Genomic DNA, 13,863 nt, shown 5'->3' with positions numbered 1-13,863 from the left:
TTCTCCACCCACCATCTCTCAGCGTTTGAGAAAGTCGACTGAATTTAAATGGGATAAATCATAAATCTGATTAGGTGAATATTCTCTGTGATCTGCAGGGCAATATGGAAGAAAGGTGATGAATTGAAAATGATGAGGAGACTTCTTTCATTTTCATTTTTTCCCCCCTCTGTCTGTCTTCCGATCCACCCCCCGTTAGGAGTTTAGTTGAATAATTTACTAGCAGGGCCATAATGTGAGGTACTTCATTAGATTGAAAAGCTCTCCGGTGTCAACTGAGATGTCTCCTAATTGAGAAGCCTTTGATGAATCTCGATCAGAACTATGACAATTTCAACAGTCTTGAGACATATTACAGTAACCTATAATTTAAAAAAAAGTTGCCACAGAGGTTTTAATATGTCTCTGCAAATGGTCCTTAATTAACTATGGCTCAGACTGGACTGAAGCACACTTCCCCAGCCTTAATCAAGAACTTGATCTTAGCTTAAAAACCAAATAGCAGGCTGATGAGTGATGCTTCTCTTTGAGGACTTGGAATTTAACATCTTTTTCTTTTTGTGGCTGTTTTTTTTTTTTTTTTAAAGTTTGTTTATCAAATGGAGATTCTTAAAATTAAAGGGAAAAAAGTGTGCATTTTTTGTGCTCAGCTAACACTGAAAAATTAATGTAGTAATAGACAACATGTCTTTGTGTCATTTCAATTTCACTTACATAGCATCAAATTAGTAAGTTCAAAATTTATCAGAATCTGACATTGTTTCAACATTAACAGTGTTTGAAAATTTGACGTTGAATCAATGTCAGCGTTCAACATTGATTCAACGTCAAAACCTGACCTTGTTTCAATATTAAAAAAGGGTGCAAAAGTGATGTTGGGTCAACGTCAGATTTCATCGTTGATTCAATAGAAGCACCTGATATTGAAACAATGTTTAGTCAATGTTTCCTTGCTATCTGGGTAGGGCTGTGCGATATGACCAAAATGTCATATCCTGATATAAGAATTCTATCATCCCGATATAAATCACAAAAATGTAACATTTTCTGTCAATTCGGTGAATCTCGGGCAGCTCGTCTTGCAGGAAGTGTTTCCAGCTGCGCGTCATGTTGCTGGAGTAGAGTGTTTTAACCGATGCATGAAACTATACATTTTTAGACATACGTTGTAACGGCCGCCGTTTTCTTTGTGAGTATTTATTACACGGCGTGCTGCGGGGAAAAGCCTGTTCTAACGTTTGAGTCTGAGGTTTATTTTTTAGCACCTGGCGCCTCTTTTTTACTTCTCTGTAAATAATCTGCTCTTTCACGTGATTCAGTTTATTTTGAAAAGTCTCAACACGATCTTGAGCTTTATTGTGAAAGGTTTATGTGGTACATAAACAAGCGGACACGCGACGCTGTTACCGTCGTTGTTGCTAACCACAACGAAATACAGGCGCTTGTCCATCCGTAGTGTGGTTATATTAAATATAAGAGAAAGAGAGAACTTTAAGAAATTAATATAGCCACTACAGTGACCATCAAAACGGTGAAAAAATATTGCCGTAAACAGTTTATTTTGCGACACCACGAAACAAACGATAGCGTAAAATGAAACGATAGACATTTTTATATCGTCATCCGATATATATCGTTATATTGAACAGCCCTACATCAAATCACAGCAAAAATGACCTCAAGGCAAAAACTAAATACACACAAGTCCACCCTAACTGCTTCCACAGGAATAAGATGGTAAGTAGCAGCCAGGTGCTGCTAATTAAGTGCACATAATTAAGTGATCAACAGCATGTCTGAGCACCTCTATAAAAGCAGAGGCTTTGGCAGTTGGTCTGGAAGACTCAGGTGTATGTTAAGATAATGCTACAGTCAGAAAGGTCAGATTGTGCAATTCTAAGAGAAACTGTAAAAAACCCGAGAGCTATGCCTGAGACTCTACAGACCTCAGTTAGCATGTTAAATGTTAAAGTTCATCACAGTACAATTCCAAAAAGGCTGAACAAGTATGGCTTGTTCAAAGGAGTTACCAGGAGAAAGCCTCTTCTAAAAAGAACATGACAGCATGGCTTAGGTTTGCAACGTCGCATCTCAACAAACACCAAGGCTTCTTAACAATGAGCCTGTTTTATTAATATGCGCTTGGAAACGTTTTCCTCCTGAACAAAAAAAGAGTTTGCCCACAAAATCATGTCAGATTTACAATTTTGTTCTTATTGGCGAGCATATGTTAGTAAATCTGACTCAGTGTAAATCAAGGGGTTTGTGTCTGCTGTCTGCAAACTACAAACTATCTGCATATAGAAATACCCTTTAATCCCTTTTTTTCTATATATGGAAATACTTTTGCCTGGAGTTGAAGTGCAGAGATCTGTGACAATGTTGTAAGAGAGAAGCCTGTAATGTAAGCCTGTAAGGCAAAAAAGCAGAGTCCAAATGGAGAAACTTGATTAAGAGTCTCTGAGGTCCAAGGAGGAAGCCAGAACATGGTGACAATTGGGGCTAAAATAACAGGGATGCTGAATATTTTGAAATGTAAATCAAAGTTGATATGAAGAAAGACTTGAAAGAAAAATAAAATCAGATTGGCCAGCTGGCAAACTCAGTGAAGTCCTGGTGGTTTCAAACTTTTTCCATTTACTGATGAGACTGCTGTGCTAATTGGGACCTTCCACGGATCTCTGCCTTGATACACTCTTGTCTCAGAGGTCTACAATTCCTTGGATTTAGAGGCTTTGTTTGTGCTCTGACATGCACTGTCAACTGTGGGATCTTTTATAGACGGGTTTCCAAATCATGTCTAACCAACTTCACCACAGGTGGGGTCCAATCAAGTTGTAAAATATCTCTCAGATGTTTGGTGGAAACAGGATGTACCCGAGTCATGGAAAAGGCTGCGAATATTTACTTACATTTTATGTTGTTTTTCATTTTTAATAATATTGCAATAAGTTTAAGCAAACTTTTTTCACTTTGTCTTTATGGGGTAGTGTGTGTGTGTGTGAAGTATTGCCACCATCAAAAGTTTATCTCCATGATCTGAGAAATGGTGTTGGACCATCTTAAACATTAATTCACATTTCCTATAAGAGATTTTCTATAAATTTTGTTTTCAAACGGACAAGTTAGACGCTTTAGGGAAATAAACAACACATCAAAAACAGACGCAACACCATCTCATGTTGATAAACTAAAGAGTCCTAGATATGTCTGACACATCTGGCAGCACCTGTGGCCCAATAGGACCATTACCTTTTCTTTCCTTTCTCCCCAATAATAAAGAATACATCGCAGCTGAACTTTCCAATGCAGTTTTAAACTGCATGGGGAAGTAATCCTTTTCACATTAGGCTGAAGATGCATTTTATTACACGTTCTAAGGTCAGGAAGCAGCATCGACTTCTCAGCCAGAGGACTTCACATTATTCACTCCAAGATCATTAGCTGCAAACATTATCAGCTCAAAGTTTTAGAGCTTTATCAGAGTTTGAGGTTAATGAAAAGGAATTACATGAAGTTATTACATAAAATAGGTTCTTTGCCTGCTCTGCAGTTCAAGATATTCTAGAAAACACCTTTTAGGATTGCGAAGAAACACAAAAAGGGTAGACAAAGTGACAAATGAGCATGTTCCTGTATAAAATAAAGACTATTGTTTTCTGGTCAGGTACATTTGTTCTTACAAACTATATATAGCCTCTGAAAATAATGGATAGAAATGGCTGCAATTAATAAAAGGTTAATGTCAAAACTTTTTTTTAAAAAACCTTTAATACGAGCTGAAAGTCTGCACATACTTTCTGATTTAAAATATAAATGGTGTACAGAGGAAAAACCATATATACATACATATGTGTATATATACTTATGTACCCCCTCAGACTGTATAAGTAATGAAAAGAGGGAGGGTGAGGATTAGTGCGTCTCAGAGCCATGATCCAGGATGAAACAAGGAGCATCCACATATACATTAGGAAGATGGCCCCCTGAGATGAACTGCTGCAATAGTGCCTCAGGCAGCAGAAGACAGACTGTGATGAGGAAGAGGAAGAAAAATAAAGTTGTGGAAGACCATGCCCCTACATGGAATGTATCACCAACAGATACAAGAAGTCGATGTCATCAAGAAATCTGACCACTGGCTAAAGAAGACCTGCCTGAGGGACAGCACAGAGGTGAATCTAAGCATCAGATTCACAGAGGCAGAAATCTACCACAGCAAAAAAATACCCAAGTTGCGCTAAAAATGCTCTGGAGAAAATTCAGCAAATTGTAACAGGATGTAAAATGCAAGCTGGGACAGTATTCACTGAAAGCCATAGCCAAGGTATGGATTAAAACTCCCCAAGTCCTCATGTGAGACACCTCCATAAGTGGTTGGGAAAAGTACAGCTAGGCTCCTGTGGGACTTTAAGTTCCAGACAGATAAGCAGCTGCTGGCCAACCAACCATTCATGGTGGTGGTTGACAAGGAGCAGAAGGCAGCAGTTATGATAGGTGTGACAATCCCAGCTGACAGTCACATCAGAAAGAAGGAGAATGAGAAAACTGTGAAGTACCAGGGGCTGAGGGAACAACTGGAGCAGATGAGGAAAGTGAAGTCCAAAGTGGTCCCAGGAGGGATCAGGTAAGATACTGTGCAGAGCCTGTAAAACCCCAGCTGAGGATCTAAGGTTGAGGAGAAAAAATACACCTACCCCATTTCCCCCTCTTCATAAATACATGAATTAGATGTCAGTCTTCTATATCACTCTTGCATTTGTACGTTCTTGAACCCTGAATTTATTGATTGAGAATTTAAAAAACAACAACAAATGGAAACACGTTTGTTGTTTGCTATTTAAACTTGGTGACCTTAGCCAGGCACATTAGATGTAGCTCAGACTCGGAGCGCATACAGAGAGAGGGCTGTTTTATCATGCCGGAGACACTGGCAAAGGAAAAGCCATTGATCTGTGAAACCACAATGTGAAACTTCTGCTCTGCCTTTTGAGCAGTTGACTGCAAGTCTGAAAGGAAACGGAAACTTTTTCATCCTAAAGGTTTGAATAACTTATACACTTATAACTTGCACTTTCTTTCTATATGCCCTGCTATGAACAAAAAGGACTGTGCAAACCCTCCTGTTTGCATGCACCCAGTGTGGCTTTTTGATTTTTTTCACCCTGTCACCCTTGTGCCAGCGCGTGGAGCTTGATGAAATGTAAAAAGGCCCATAGTGTTAGTTCTCAGTCCCTATTAATCTGTGTTTCTAAAATAACCATGGTTTTCACCAGCTTTTCCACTCTCTCCAGGCCTGTTTCGGATTTTTGTGGGCATGACCTGGAGAATATTTGGCTTGGGGATAGCTTCTTTATTTACTACTCATATGTTTTCAGACCAGCCTGTAGCTTTCAAAGTACACTTAAAAGCCACAGTTGCAAATGTATTTCTACAAATATGAAGGAAAGTTAGTTATGTGAGGGAAAGGTCTGTTCTATCTAGCCATCAAATGAGGAAAGGCTGGGAGGGAAAGAGACTGAAAGCAGTAGCAACAGGGCCTAACAAAAATGAGTGAGCGTCTTTTCAGTTGTTATCAATTGCATTGCCGGTAGGTCACCTTCTGCACTTACCAGCAAGCCCAAAAGACCATTATCATTCATTGTACTTAGTGATACAACAGCATTAATCCAGATTATGTAGTGGCCATGTGAAAAATCTCCAGTGGCAAATGTTCTAAGTTAGCAAACAGAGCTTTCCAAGTTTTTTATGATGTGAAAGCATGACCAAGAGATTTTGGTGCATAATCGTAACAATGTAGCATGTGAAAACGAGAGTAAACGGTGAGTAAAAGCAGTAGAGACTAAAGTCCAAAAGATGGGTTTCAAACTCATGTGTCACAGTTGAAAATAGGATGGCCTGTGTCTCTGCAAGCCATCCAATCTCCTAATGCGGACTTTTGTGGCTGTTCTAAACTCTGTAATCTTGTGTTCAGCGGGGCAGAACGACCACGGCTAAATGAGGTGATCACTGCCTACTGCAGTGTTTCTGAAAACGTGGGATGCTGAACAACTGAAGGTGGGGTGTGGATATCAAGGTGACTAGGAAACTACTATACTGATTTTCATTTACACACAATTCATCCTGGATTTTTCTAACTGATTAAAATAAATTTAAACATTGTCTAAGGAAGTGCAAGCTGTTTTTGACTTCTGAAGTGAATCATGTCACGAAAAGGTTTGAGAACCACTGAGATATTGGTATGTAGTGGAAATGCCACTTAACACCCTTTCAGTGGGCTGGTAACATAAGAGCACAGTTTAAGTTCCCTGCAACGACAAGAGGTCGGTTTGTTGTAGCTGTCCGTTGTCACCTTTGAGCAGTCTCAAGAATTTATAACATGAACTTCCATTGTTCCCATTGGTGCTGTTGTCCTTTAGTTTAGTCCCAGCAGTGGATAAGACAGAAGTAATCAAACACAGATATTTTGTATAGAGTTGAAAGAGACTGGTAATAACAAAGCTGTCCACCGTACGCATTGTCTGTGCCCTTTTCTTGAACTGCTTCCTCTTTGTTGTGAACTCTACTCTCGATGCTCTATCCCTGTTCTTGACAAACTTTAAGCCAATTCAATGCATGCATAGTGTCACTATCTCTGGCCATGACTGTTGAGCTTTGGCAAACCCTGACTCTGGCTGCAGTCCACAGAGATATTAGGAGAAAAAGCAACATTGCCATCAAATTTTGCTGCCATGAAAAAGCACTAAAAATGCAATGCTTCCCATGGTGATCTTCCTGCTGTGTGCCAAGTGGGACTTAAACTTATTTTACAACACTGAATACAGAGCTGTCCCACTACAGGACACAACTGAGTGGAGTCTTAGCAGTGAGGATGCTTTTTGCTCACCTCACAGTTTGGACCAAAAAACGGCTAAATTAAAACAGTAATGTGTTCTTATTTCTTGGTATTTTGATAGAAAAGTGGGAAGTACATGTAGTGATTTATTAGCTCTGCCACGGAAGTTGTTTTTAAAGTCTAGACTCTAGAGTCTAGAGTGAGTCATGTTGACAATTCATTAAACTTTGGTTTACATCCATAAAGGTCTTAAAGGTCAACTTAATGATTTATTGGTTGAAAAAGCCTAAAAAAGCTTCTAATTTGTTGTCAACTTATAGAAAGTACCATAAGGGTTTGAAATACCATGTCACAGTTGATCTCTGATCTCACCTTCAATATCAACAGATTCAGCTGAAAGGCCAAGGTGACAATAATTATGTTCTTGTTAGTATGCTATTCCTTCTAGTATTGACAACATATGGGCATGCAGGGAATAATATTTAGGAATTCTAAATGGCACAGTATTTTATTATGACATTGTTATTGACATTGTTTTACAATGTTGATTAAGTATACTTTTTAACCAAAATAAACTTGTTATCAAAAACTTTTTTCACTTCATATTTATCTCTAAATGTTCAAATGAATTTACTAAACAAATCTTTGTAGTCGAATTTGTGTTAAGTATATTACAAGTGGTTTCAACAGGGCGAACAACAAAAGCCTGCAATTTGCACCTATATTTACTGCATCACAAAGTCAAAATCAATAGTTCTCAATCAACAGCTTTTGTATGACAGCTTTATTCTTTATTTGATCTTTGCTCTTCAACACAGCCTGAACTCTTATAGTCAATGCCACAATTAGTCTTCAGGAATAATTCTTCTGGCTTCGTGAAGGACAAGCAAAGCTCTTCTTTGGATGCTGGCTGCCTTTTGTTCTGGTTTCTGTTAAGATGATCCCATACTTTTTCAATAATGTTGATGTCTGGGCTCTGGGGAGGCCAGTCCATAACTTATAGAGTCCTTGTGTGTGTGTGTGTGTGTTTTAAATCCAGGTATGTTTTTTTGCATTGGTAGTATAATTTTCTGCATTCATAATTCCATCAATTTTGTGATGACCCCCAATACCAGAGGTTGAAAGGCAGACACAAACCATGACAGCCTCCACCGTGTATTACACTTTTGTACCTTCCGCCTGACCTCACCCATTTATATTGACATTAAGATTCCTCAGCCTTTTCTCCCTGTTTCCCTTTCTTATGGATAGCTTTTTGCTAGCAACGCTACCACTGAGGCCATTTCTGGTGCAGCTTCAAAAACACAAGATGGAATCAAGGGCAGCAAGTTTTGTGTCAGGGTATGCTGGCTTACTTCTTATAGGACATGGCTTTCAGCTGCTATAGACATTTTCAGACCTGTTACTTATTCTTTAGCCTTCCACTTGCCCAGTTTTTTCAATTTTTTTAAGGACACACTGCAAACTCTGCCAGGATGTTCAAAGTTTCTTTTTTTTGTTTTTTTTTCTCGCCTGTCCCGTTTGGTTCTTTTGCCATCAGAATTATTGTCTAAAGGCAAATAAAGATACCCAACGGATTTACTTTACCAAATGGACCATCCCAGCCTTGCCGTATTGGTCTATTTGATTTTTGGTTTTATTGTTTATTTCATTTTATTTTCACTTGCTAAACACGGGACAGACATGACTGGGGGAAAGAAAAGGGAGAAAGAAGGGGAAAGAAAAACAGCGGGGAAGAGGAACGGTGATAAAGGGTGAAAAACAAAAACCAACAAAGAAAAACCAGACAAAAGAATACATATATCAATCATCTGGATCACCTGTTGAGAAAGGAAAAAGAGAAAACAAGCAAAAAAAGAGAGCAATATAATAAACAACATCATCGCGATGACCTATGTGAATATAACAGTAAATACTAAATATCGAATATTATTGTGCAGCACGTAGGATCGACAGCGCACAGTGTGCTTTGAGGTAGGAGCCAAAAAGGGTGTCGTTTGTGTGTGTGAGCACCCGTGTGTACACCTGTGAGCATGAACGCGCTTGTATTTAAGTTCAAAGTTTTTCACTAATAGTGATGAGAAAGTTTGGATCCTTGGAACCAAAAGGGGGGTTTCTTTAGGGGGAGTACCTGGGGTGTGCGGTGGTGGTGGTGGGTGAACACAGTTGGTGGAAGTTGCCCTGCATAGACTGAATAGTACCAGCAGCCAGCAAATGGAGGTGTAAAAACATTTACCCTTTTCCATCCAGTTCTCCCATATGTTATCCACAATGTCTACAAGCTAGCAGCACACATTCCCCAATCCAAACCCCTCCAGCAGACACACGCAGCCTCCGAATCTGTCGCAGATATAGTATCATGTAGACTGTTGCATCTGAGCTGCAAACACCTCCATTTTTCCATCGCTCGCTCTGGTATCCCTCCATCACAAGCTGAGCGGGCCATCAGAATGCTATCACACCTCAGGCAATCAGAGATACAGTCATATGTCACAAATCGGTGTCAGCTCTTATTATAGTGGGGAGGGGGCTGAAGGCAAGTGAAAACTCACTTATCAGAAAGGACATAGCTGTGACCCCCCCACCCCCTACCCCCATCCATTTCTCCATTTGCCCGACCCATACTGGATATCACCTTTTTCCTTCACAGGCCAGCAATATTTGACCAATAATACAAATGTAATACCTCTCCCCTCTGCTGTCCGCCACAATCTCAGCTGATTTAATGGACCTGTAAGCTGCCAGTATAGTTTATTCAAAGCTTTTTAAAGGATGCGAAGTGAACCTGCAGGTGTGGGAAGGACACGCAGGCCTTCATCGCCTCTTTTATACAGTAACATTGACTATTATCAAATTATTTGTTGGCAATTGCTGTGATTTATTGCTTGGTGTTAGTTTTGGCCCAGTTTAGCAAAGGAGGTATGGGAAAAGTTTTCATAACTCTTATCACATTTTTGTATTTATTGCATTTACTGTCGCCTTGGGGTGTTTTCTGTTCAGAGTGTTTCTAAAACAAATTTTTTTAGGGTCACGTTTACACAGGTCGTTGTAAAATTGAAAATAATATAGAGGTTGGTAACAGGAGGTTGTTTGTTTTCACTGAACGTATCAAATGCAGAAATACCATAATGATATTTACAATACTGATCTGTGTTTTAACAATTAAGTATCAGCCTAATTTGAAAACAGTTGGTACACTGTGTAGTTGGGGCATTTGATTCCCAACAGAACATTTAAAAACTCGAAGCAAAAGAGGCAACAAAAGGCTGTAAAAGTAACAAACTACAAAGAAACAGCTGAAGGAACATCTAATTAGGTTCACTGGCAACAGGTCAGCAGCACAACTGAGTATAAAAAGAGCTTCTTAGAGAGGCAGAGTTTCTCAGAAATAAAGATGCACAGAGGTCAGTGATATATGTGGTATATATATATATATATATGTGGAACAATTCCAGAATTATGTTAGTCAGTGTAATATTGTGAAGACTTTGAATTTCTCATCGTCTCCAGTACATAACACCTTCAAAAGAGTCAAAAGATTACAGTAATCAGGGCTGAATGTGAACACAGTTTGCTGTGCCATTTAAAACTGCAGCCATATGTGAACATGATGCTGTCTTCCCTGGGCAAAAGCTCATTTAAAATGAACCGAGGCAAAATGGTTCATTTTAAATCAAAATGTGAAATTCTTTATGGAAAACATGCACGTTGCATCCTCTGGACTAAACAGTAGAGGGGCCATGCAGCTTAACTGCAAATCATTGCATTTTATTGTTATTCACATTTCATCATAACTTATTTTGTTCTAAAAGGGCACTATGTGCTTTATCTTTTTCATTAATTAATGTTTTCTGAATTAATGAAATGAATTGAGAGATTCACTCAAGTGTCAAAATCACTAAATTCACTACAAACATCAAATGACCTGACATTACTGGAGAGAGTGGGATCTATATCTAGTGCTTGTGCTAGAGATGCATTTTATTTAAAAAGTATTTAAAAAATATTTAAAAGTACACACTTGCTTAAAGAAAAAATAAATCAAAGAACTTTCATAATGCATCTTAGATGGTTTATGATCCGTTGACTTTGCTGATCCACACTGTAGCCTTTGTAGCCTGAGGTTATGGTAATGTTTGATGATAAACATATTGCACTGCATTTGAAGCTCTCACAAGAGCTATCCATATTTAAATACTGACTTTATGTAGCATTATGCACCATGGACATTTTTCATTGCAGAAACAATTACATTAAAGTTCTTATATCCAGATATCCACTAAAGTACTGAGGAAGTCTCTCGGATGAGAGGTGAAATGTCTTCACAAACTTAAATAAGTGCAGTTGCCTTTGTTTTTCATGGTCTTAAGACTATTCTTTAAATCCCACAACCTATCTGTGTGTAAGCTTTGTTGCTGACCATGGACACCCCTTTATTATCACAGTGCACCCATTGACTTCCGGCAGGGTAACGCATCATGTCACAAAGCTCAGATCATCTCAAACTGGTTTCTTGAACGTGACGAGGAGTTCACAGTCACCAGATCTGAATCCAGTAGAGCTCCTTTGGGATGGAGTAGATTCTTGTTTTGGTTAAAACTTCTCTGAAAATAACATCTGTATGTAATTTAGCAACACTAACTAACATTTTGGAGGTATAGAAGACACTTATGGACACTAGACAGACAGTGGTAAACACATTCATCCAGTCAAATTTGCCCCTTGGCAATAGAAGCAGTTATCAGCGAGGACACTGACAGTATTGGTCATTGTGTTTTGCGGTCGGCAGGACAAGCTGTTAGGGTGAATTGTTAAATGTTTGTTATTTTTATGTTTACCATTTGTACATTGTTTTAACTCTGATGAAAGAAATTCCACTGTCCTTCCCCCCAGATTCTCGAGGTTCTAGGTGGGGGGCTGTAGTCTTTTATCACAGACACATCCTTGTGCTTTTGATGTAAGCTTCCTGCGTTTACGACCCTTTGGTCAGCATGTCTGACACACACATTCTCACACACACACACACACACACACACACACACACACACACACACATTCTTACTTAAATACAGAAGTTCACACATATACATACAATGCTTGTCTTGGAACCAAGGGGGCGTGGCTTTGTTCTGACGTGTTTTGTGTGAGCTGTCTCTCAATAAACGGCAGCAGGAGGAGGTCAGATCTGGAGGTCATTTTCGTGGTGGACACAGACGAGGCCTCCCTTGCGCAAGTGATTGATCGATCGACTGTCTTGTTTTCTTCATGATGAATAAGTCTCTAGAATTAGCGGGCTTGTGGAAACACAGACCCAACACAAGCTTCCGCTCACTGACAGGAGGCTAGTTCTCCACCTCGCCATCTTACACTTCCACAGAAAATAAGCATGACGAAGCTCAAATGTTGTTGTTTTCCTTTCCTGTTAAAAATGTTCAAACTATCAGTGTTACAAAACATATTTTGTAATGAAGAAAAAAAAGAGGAAGAACCTTCTTATATACAGCTGTTTAAAGCACAGCATTGTTATGTACACCGGTCAGCAGCGCACCACAAAATTGCATTTCCTGACAATGATCAAACTTATTTTCATCCTTTAGTTTTCATGTTTTGAATCTATGATTCAGTCTACAATGAATGTGTTTAAAACATTTAAGCACAAATGATCTTTTATACTGATTTCCAAATCCATATTTTTATTCTTGGACCAAAAGTATCGTAGCATGATTCCTGTTTCAGAATAACACTGTTTTTCCTTACAGCACGACTTGCTGCAACTCCTCAAGTCCAGCTCTGTTTGAAAGAAGCTGCTTTATTTTCTTTAGGACCATCCTCTCTTTGATCCAACTTCTTGGGATCAGCTGGGTGGAAGCTGCAGTGTTTAGAGCCAGAACTGTGAGCCAGAGAGGACCACAAGGATATCCACTCTCTTTCTTTTATCTTTTTTTTTTTGTACTCAGTCATAAAATGCACGACACATTGGTGACCTGTGGTAGCTGGGATAGGCTCCAATCTGCCACAGGGCTCATACACTTTAAAGTACACTTTATGTTATGACAAACAACCATTCTCACTCACATTCAAACCTGTGGGCAATTTAGATTCACCCATTAACCTAACCCTACTAACTGCATGTCTTTGGATTATGGGAAGAAACAAATTCATGAAATTCGTTTCACTTCTTAAACTTCTCTGTACCTAACTGCAGAGATGGGTAACGTGTTACTGTCCCATTTCAAGTAACGAGTAAAGTAAGGGATTACTATTGCAAAAACGGTAATTAGATTACCGTTACTTTCCCGTAGGAATGCTGTGTTACTGCGTTACTAAAACCGTGATTTTTTTTGCGAGAATGTCTCATGACAGTGACGTAAGCGAGTGCGACGTTCGTGAAAACAGCTGTCTGCAGATCAACAATGGATAATATATCGAGTACGGAGAGAGTATGAGCCTGCAGCGTCTAAAGCGTGGAAGTACTGACCTTACTTTGAGTTTGATTCCATAAAAAGTGACAAAAACATTAGTGTCCGTTGTGGGTGGGAAGAAAACTTCTTTTTACAGCGAAAAAACCCCCTAAACTTCCAAGCAAACACCGAGTGCGCTATGACGTAATGGGAAATTCACAGAGAAACTCGCGGATTCTTCCACTGACCGCTGCGGCACACCTGCACCAGGGCAAACCTCCGCCTACGCTACTCCTGCTTTACAGGTGAAAATAGAGCAACAGGACCGCTAGTCTTTGACTTTATTTATTTTCTGCTGTTTTACTTGCATCTATTTGAAAGAGTGAGTGTAAACACACACAAAAAAAATTATTTTATGTGCTGGAATGTGCAGAAAACAAGTTTAAATATTAAACAAATTTCTTCCAGTCAGAGAATTATGCATATAATTAAATTTTTGCTTGATGCATAAAGTTAAAAGATTAAAACTGATAAAACAAGTTTTAAAAAGCGACTGGTCTATTTGATTACATTTTGTATGATGATTATGCAGAAAAAGTAGAATTGGGCTGAAAGATCTATCGCTTT

This window comes from Neolamprologus brichardi, chromosome 17 (genome assembly GCF_056152115.1).
Source record: "Neolamprologus brichardi isolate AB-2024 chromosome 17, ASM5615211v1, whole genome shotgun sequence".
Lineage (NCBI taxonomy): Eukaryota > Metazoa > Chordata > Actinopteri > Cichliformes > Cichlidae > Neolamprologus > Neolamprologus brichardi.
The sequence above is the reverse complement of the archived record's forward strand: the minus strand, read 5'-3'. Positions refer to the sequence as shown.